The following is a 9,246-nucleotide window of genomic DNA, read 5'->3' as shown; positions in this document are numbered from 1 at the left end:
GATGGACTAACGTATTCATTACAAAACCCTTCAAGCCCTTTTGACAGAGTCTTCGTGGTTTAAAAAAAACTTGTTAACACTAGCATGATAAAATAGAGATAGTATGTAAAATAGCAGATTACACAGAATATCATTTGCCTTAATACCTACGTCATTGACAAAACAGATTTGTTTACATGAAATATATAGATTTATACTGTTAAAATTAACATTCATAATTTCGTATCCTGCAAAGTAAATATATTTTTATGGATAATTTATTTACAAAAAACATATCATATAATATAGACACATACATAAACGCCAACACAAAATAAAATAATAGCATATTTCGAGACATAGTTTATGAAGCATATATAATATACTTTTTACAAAATGTTGGCTTCGCTTTGTTTCGTCGGATTCGATGGACCGCTACTGGCACTTAACGCCCTTTGTGCATTACCTCGTGTCGGATCGCCTCGGGCCCGCCTAGCCCGCATGCCGGGCGGGAAACGTACTGAACCCAATCACCAATCGTAAACGCCTTCAGGAATTCTAATTGCCAGAAGCGGTATGTTATTGCTGCCTTGGGTAATTTCTGGTATTGCTTCTTCGTTTTTACCTTTTTAATATATTTTGCTGTTATTTTGTGTTGATTATAGAAATGAAAATTACTTCGAATTCCATAAGTGTGATGGAAAAGGGTATTTTGAATTTCAAGTTTAAGATTCCAAATGTATACAATGTAGTTTATATGTAAACGGACTTGTACAATCTTTAAAATTATTACTTACTATTAGTAATGGAAATTCGTGATTGGTATCAAATAATCCAAAAATGCATTATCATGTTGCAAATTGTTTCATATCACGAATCCCATTTCATTTGCAAATATAACTAGGCTATATAAATCATAAATAGAATACATAAAAATTATAATAATTGACCAATAACTTACGTCGACCTACATTCCTTTCGGAACGCGTTCGCCATCACTCAGAGGGTTCGTCCGTTGAACGCCACACTCTGCAAGTTATATGAATTAAAGTTACTTCAACAGCTTTCGACCGACTTTTCGAGCAAGAAATACGTCCTTTGTACTTGCAAAGTATGTTAAACTTTAGCCTATTATGCGCGTGCTTTTGTGCGACAAATTAAATTATAATTTATATTTGACCTGATTATTTTTCTCTTGAACAGCGTGTAACAACACGCTGCATTACTATTAGAAAAAGCTTATATAATGTGAAGTATAACCGAATTAAATATTCAAAGAAACGTTTTCTTTGAAAGTTATTTTGAATTATATATATCTTGATTTAACTCAGCGTTATCATAATACTAGAGATTATCCGTTATTTCAATCAAGGGCGAGATTCTAGAAATAATAAATATTCAATGTAGGAATAATGGAAATTAAATTTTTGTCTTTGTTCAAGTAAATACTATCTCAATATCCATTTTTTCTCAAGTAAAGTATTATTATTGTGTAATATAAAGATCGCGAAATTTTAAGAAATATGATCTTTAATAAATATATTTCCCTTTCATAGTAGCTTAGCTATTTTTTTTTTTTTTTTAGTAAAGAATATTTATGATATAGAAAAAATATGATACTGTAACTATTAAGGTCTCGTCTCATAAAATAACTTTAAGTAGCGAACTCAACTGTCCGTATTTATTACTTTGTTTGCCAAGAAAATATTATATTAGGTTTCAAATCTTATTTTTCTACGTTACGCTTTAAAGTTGGTAGCAAGGTTACCGTTAAGAAACAAAAGTTTCAATAAATTTATTAGTTATTACATAACTTAAAAGATGGAGCGGCGATAGCTTAGTTGGTTATGGAACGAACTGCAGGGACGAATGTCCGCAGGTTCAAAACACAAGGGCACACACCTCTGACTTTTTTTAAATTATTCGTGTATTCTTTGTGAATTATCGCATCGTGAGGATACCTACACACCTAAGAAGTTCTCTATAGGAATTTTGAGGGTTTGCAAAGTCTACCAATCCGCACTAGTCCAGCGTGGTCGGTTAAGTCCTAATCACTCTCAGTATTATAGAAGGCCCGTGCCCAGCAGTGTGACACAATATAATACAAGGCGGATATCATTATTTTATTATTTATAAGTAATATATTTAATTAAATACAAATTTATATTTATAAAGCTCTAATTTTTTTCACATACGAAAAAATTTAATAAAAAAATTATAAATAAGCAATATCGATATCTTTATCGATACAAAAGTAATATATAAAAAGATATAAACCTACGTAAAATAAATATAACTTAATAATAGTTGATATCAACACCTACCTATGTAAGTCTACACACAGAAAAGCGTTGTCTTTAAAGAAACAATAATTCACTTTAAGCTCTACAAATTCCTCACACTAGTACACTACCGTTAAGTCTCCCCTTTGTACTTTGTGTTCAAAGATCACGTTCTAGCAATTTACTCATTACTGTACGTGGAAACGTACCCGGTTTCGATGGAGAACTCCATGCATGCGTGATGAGCCGTGATTAGTTTCCAATTCGGTTTAACATAGCTTTGCGCTGTCATTTTAATATCAGTGATATGCTGATGCTGTCGCAAAACTTTAATGGGATGCACGCAAGGGTTTCGCGCGAAAACTCTGTCGGTTTCAGTGCGCCGTGCCGTGGAGAGATGAAACATCATGTTTATTAAAACACTGCCAAGTTGAGCATTTTCCTATTTCGATATGTGCTGATGGATTTTCTGTTTCGATATTAATATCGGAACGTATACTAGTAAGTAAAATAAGCCTTTATGTATTTTGTTGCTTTTATATACACTATATACCCACTTACTTATATTTTTTTATATATTCAAGGCAAAGTGAGCCCACTACACCTGATGGTAGGTGGAGCGGGTCAAATAGAATGTCCACTGACGAGAGATGATAGTTATGTAGCTTCCTATTAGTAAAAGAATTTTTAAAATCGGTTAAGTAGTTTCAAATGTTATTACTTACAAATCTAAAATAAATTCACTTACTTTCCTTCTTTATAATATTATTCCTCTTTATAGTATAGATTACTAGTGAACAACTCGACTTAGTTGCTATACTATGTAAATACTCTATGTAGTATTTAACTTCATATATCAGGCATTCATACGTGCGTAATTCGTATGCCACCCAGGGAAGAGGTCCGACAGCTATCGAGGGGCATTCAATGCAATTTCTCTCGTGTCACCGCTAGCTGCAGTCAATTATCTGATAAGCCACATCACCCTTCACGTGTCAATACGAAAGAGGACCAAATACTTAGTCTGCTCTTTCTTTAGTTGATTGGACTGTCCTTCGGTTATTCGTTGTGGAAATTGTCCCTGGTATCAATTATAAAAATATATTGATTTATATTGCTTTCTAATAGGGTAATACATACATAATAATATAACTTATAACTTTAATTTATCATGTTTGTTGATGCTCTGCAATATAAAAATTGTTTTCTTGTCAAATAATTTATGGATGTAACCATTTTTACTTCGCGTTAAGTATACAATTTAATAAACTATCAAACGACAACAAACAAACCAGAAATGAAATTATTCGAAGCAATTTATTTGCTTTATATTGTCCAATTAAAAGCTTCAGATGTCTAAAATTTATTTGTTGGCTGAATCAACCTTTTGTAACACAATTATCTGGACGTCGAACGTCTGGGGAGTTTTAATTTCCTTGTGTGTTGAGGTAAAAGATATTGCGGTGTTCGTTGCTACCTAACTTTTTTTCTGTGGTGTGTAATTTACTAGAAGTGTAAAGAAAATTCTTAATTGCTTTAATAAACGCGTTTAACCGCGTTATTAACTATTGTAATTAACTAAACTACAGTCGTTTGAACTTTGGGAATAATGACTAGTGCAAGGATCTTCACGACGCAATTTAAATGAACCGAAATCGTCTCATGACTCATTCTGTCAGATTTGTCGGGGCACAGATTTAGTGCTTACGGAATGTTTATATTTGTTAAATAAATTATGTAAGCATTATGGGATGGTCGTGCAATTAATTGATGTATATACAGTACGAAAATCATTGTTAACATGCAGAGAGAATATAACAGAACATAAGTATTTATAAATTATATACACAAACGTTTTATAACATACGCAAGAAAAGGGAATATTACGTCTTTTATACTAATAGTAACAGTAATAATACATGGAAAAGGTTTATAAAAGGATATTTAAATATTTGTATACTCGTTAGTAATAAAGACAGAAAAAAATTATAAAGAGATCAACTCATGGATAACATACTTTTATATGAATAAGTTCCATCATTGATACAGACAGAAATGCGGCCGAAACTACAAACAATACCAAATAAATTAAAAAATATATATATTTATGGCCCTTTATTTTCCCTCATTCTTCATCTGAGTTTTAAAATAAACTATTTACCCGTCGGTAATGAAACTTGCAAGTGGCCACAGAATTGAGTTAGAGAGTGGTTCTATACAACACCAGCCCCTTTGTCGCGTCATCAAACTGCAAATTGATAGTTCCTGGCGAGCGCCGCTGGCCACGCTCCCGCCCGACGCAGCGCGGCGCGGCGCATCAGACTACCGCTGCCAAAACAAACCACGCGGAACGGTTTAATCCTTATTGGAGTTATATTTTTTACATCCATTATGTAGGTAGTATTATTTGTTTTGCGGTAAAAAAAAGTAGAATGTATGTTTATTGTGCAACTTCGAAACCATGTTAAATTAATTTGTTGATGTCGAAGGGAATTTGCTGAGACCATGTTTATAAAAGGTTAAGTGCCTCAAAATAGTTTAAATACAAAAGAAACTTTTTTAATTCCGCATGACGGTGAGCCTCCTGGTGGCTCACTATTCGAAACTGCCATTGTTATTATTAAAATGAAACATTTTATGATTGATAAGATAGAATTGTATACATAGGTATAGTATGCTATAATAGGTAGTAACCTACATAAGTCATACAAATGTTTCTCTTCTTTTTAAATACGCCTGTGATTTATTCCTAGCAATATAAGTCGCTGATATTAAGTACGTAGTTGCAACTCCTTAAAATACCTAAAAAATGTCGTATTAAATACTCAATCAACATGCGGCAGCGGGACTGCAGGAATTTTTTCATATGGTTAAATTTTAATTATTCGTACACTTTACAATGAAACGACATTTCTGTCCGCACATTGCAGCGCGCTATCAAAAACTTTCCACTCATGCTACGCAAACTCGGAAGCCATTCCAAACTGTGAACCTAAAACGGTAGTATTTGACTCAAAATGTACATTCGCAAACACAATTAAATACCCGAATGTGTAATGTACACCGGGTACTGCACTAATGAAACGCACGGACCCAACGCTGAGCCTTCAACTGATATACTCGCAGGAGGTTAATTAAATTTTGACACGGAATGTACTGCCACATCCGATACACGGGAACTGTCCAAGTGGATGATCCGCTAGCGAATCACACTATTAGTAACGCTACGGAATTATTGAAACGTGCAGGACGGGTCAAATTAGATTGCTAAAGGATGTGATTTAAACGTAGTCAGCTACCATTTTTTTTAATTCATATTTTAGATATGAAAGTCTGATATGGTTGATTGTATTAATCAGACCTTTTTATGTGTAAAGTTGTACGTAACTTTTATAAACATATAGTTATACAGTGTGTTACAAAGAATTTAAATGTTTTCGAGACCGACCTTTTCCCTTTCAGTATACGCTACCAAAAACATACAAAAACTGAACGAAAAAACTTGCCTACATAGCCTTCATGCATGTTTCGATAATAAATCAATTTGATTCGATCGCATGTCCTAAGCAAACGTTTTTAATCGAGCAAACAGAAAGTTCAATATAAAAAGTGAGCATCTCCAAGCAAACTCTGATCCCTTGGTTCAAAATTAAATTGGACACTGATATATAATCCGAACTTTTTTATACAGAAAGGTACCCACTACGTAAATTAGTATATTTTATTTAGAAAATCACATTTCCATTTGCCACATCCTTGGATCAAATATAAAAATTTACACAATTTATAAAATTATGTAAGAATAATTAATTAAATTTGAAACTTTATTTTCTATCTACGGAGTAATTATATAAGTACCTTTTAATTATTCAATAGCTCTCAAAACATTAGGCCGTCGCGTTTACGACATGAACTGGTTTGGCGAATAGAATTTGAATAATCCAACAATATGAGCAGATTATCATAGCTTTTGTACAATATTAATAATTTAGAGCAATTAACTGTAGCTTTTCTAAATTAAAATATACGATTAAATTTCATTTGTATCATCAATAAAGTAGTTTCATTCTTCTGCCCATGTCCCGAGTCAGGGGTCGCATCAGTCAGTCATCGTCAGGGGGGTTGGATCGAAGTCAAATGTTTTTATACAATATGTATTCAGTATTATAAAAACATATTTTAATATCCTGCCGCATACTACAAGTATGGTATTATTTAGATTCCAATCCTTAAAATTGATTGAAAAATCATCAATCAATTAAAACCAAAACACGTAAAAGAAAAAACATCCCAAAAAGAAAATTCCACAAAATCTCACCCAAATCACAATTAAAACAAACACCGCTTAACCAAATGAACAATCAAAAGGTGATCTCGAAAAAGAAATAATTTGCGTGATTTTTCAGAGTCGAAATTGTAGCATTAGTGAAATCCCTTAAAGCGGTAATCCTCACGTCGTATTCCTAGTCCAGACTAAATCCAATTACGGCGAACCGGCGCCAAGCTGTACTACGTACTTCGCACAGAATTACATTAATGTTACAGGAAGAGACTGGGCGCACTACGGCGGTGACCCATTTAACTTGCATTTTAGTTTACCTTAAACCGGGTTCGTTTAAAGAATATAATGAAATATTTTGACGATGAAATTAGTTTTCATGTTATTTAGTTGGTTGTTTCGTTTGATTGAGTATATGAAACTGTTCAATAATAATAGCTAACTTAATTACCAACATTTATGATTTCGATCGACTATGTTTGATTTTGTACTTTTTAATCTTACAGCAATTAGTACAAAAAAGAAATCCTTCGGTGAAAACAGCGTTAAAATTCGTTAAAAAAATGAGGGCAGTAATACAAGTTTCAAATATTACTCCGTACAGGAGTGGGCGTGTAGTGGGGATATCGCTTCATCTCTTTTTTCGCAAGCATCGTAATGCCCGCTGACGTCACAAGCAAGTATTTCGTCCCTTTTTGTTTTATGACACTCACTCCCACTACCTAATTTCAATGGCTTATAACTTGTGAATTTTTCAACAGATTTCAATGATTTCTTATGTTTTAGAATTAAGACGACGTACATATTTCATAAAAGTTAAAAACAAATATAAGTCATATGCCCTATTATTAAGCAATACCGTAATTGAGTCAGCCTTCGTAATAATTACTTCTAGTGTTATTATTTATCCATGGCACACAGACTGTAATGCAACGAGCAGAGCAACGAGCAGCAGTGAGCGCGCCGCGATGTCGAGTGGCGTCGAGTGGCGAGACGTGACTATCGGCCATGGTGATGGGATCTACGGGACACTACGGATATATTTAAAATTATTAACTGTAAATTGCTAGTTTGGTGCTTGAGTTATGAAGAATAAGTTTTGTTGTATATATTAAAAGTGCAATGTAGAGACTTCTAGAGAATTCTTTAAATCGTTTTGCGTAGCAATGTGTACTTAATGGCCTTCATTATTGCGTTAAACGGGATACAAATGTGGAATGAGATTTCTGTGATCCGCTGCGAGGTAGATTCAAAGCTATTGTTTATGTATACGACAATGTTATGCTACTGCATGAATAGCTACAAACTATACAAGCCTAGTATTTTTAAAAATAAAAAAATAAGACAAATAGTCTAGATACGCTAATATCTACAATAGATTAATCACAAATAATAAATAATAACTTAACAAACTCGACTTGTAGAGTAGTGCTAACAAACGTCTAGTAATATTTGTTTTCCACAATAATTATTTCATATTCTCTGCTACTCCAAATATCAATAAAAAATAGAAGAACTTACTTTGTAGTAGCGGATTTTTATTCAAACTAATGTAGTCCAGTGGTCGAAATTCGACAGACGAATTTGATATTTTTGTAACACATGCACATTTTTTTCTGCACTCCCTCTCTATATGAATTTTAATTATGCTTCACACTTCTCTTTGCGCGCAATGTGCTTAAAAAGGGGGTACAAGGACTCTCTTCACTTATTAATATATTTAGAATATTTAAAAAACGAATTAAAGTTTCAAAATAGGTACATTATTAGCTTCCTAAAATGGAAGCTACTTAAGACGGTTTCGTATGTATAACATAACTACAGTTGAAATATCACTGCGCACAATGCACCATCGTTAAAACAATCTTGAGACGAAATGCGCACGGGGACCGTGAATTATTAATGCCGGGTAATGACACGCAAACTAGCTGACGGAGTTTGATGAAATTTCGCCTGTTCCAAATCTTATTGCAGCAAACTTAGCACTAAAATAGCTAGCTCTCAAACAAACGCAGCAAATTTTCAACAAACATTCCAGAAAGTATTATTTTATTATTAAACAGAATTGTACCGTGGTCAATTATGTTTCGAATAACGAGAATTTTTCAAATGACTGTAGTTAATGTGAAAAGCCAGCTTAATCAAGTGACTACTGACTGCCTTGTTATTAATTTTGAAACATCACTGATTGAATGGAGCACAGTTTGACGTAATTAATAGATCGTTCTGAGTGCGGTTCATAATTGGACAACCCTAGACTACCACGCGAATTGATTGCTTCATGCAAAAAAGGTGTCGATAAACCACAACGCAAGGGCGCTTGAATATTAACGGTAGATATTGAAGTGGTTTTGTCAGGCGGAACATAAATTGTGTATCCCATTCCGTAATTAATTGTTAAACGTTAAGCGTTCTATTATTTTGTAATTTCTAATGTCTGAAGAAATAAGAGATTAAATTAAATAAACCAGTGTCGCTGTTGCAATATCTATTCGGAATCGTCGTTAGAACTTCTTCGAATATTGGCCTTTATCAACAGCTTCAAGTTAGAATTCAAAGCTACGATTGGTAATATCATTATCCAGAGTTAAAACAGAGAGGTACCTAACCAAAACTCAGAATAATAGTTACGGGTAGTGCTCAGTCGGCACACCGGGGGAGAAATACATGACTTAGCGATTTTCGACTATTCCAACGGGAATATTA

The sequence above is a fragment of the Manduca sexta genome, chromosome 10 (genome assembly GCF_014839805.1).
Source record: "Manduca sexta isolate Smith_Timp_Sample1 chromosome 10, JHU_Msex_v1.0, whole genome shotgun sequence".
Taxonomy (NCBI): Eukaryota; Metazoa; Arthropoda; class Insecta; order Lepidoptera; family Sphingidae; genus Manduca; species Manduca sexta.
The sequence above is the reverse complement of the archived record's forward strand: the minus strand, read 5'-3'. Positions refer to the sequence as shown.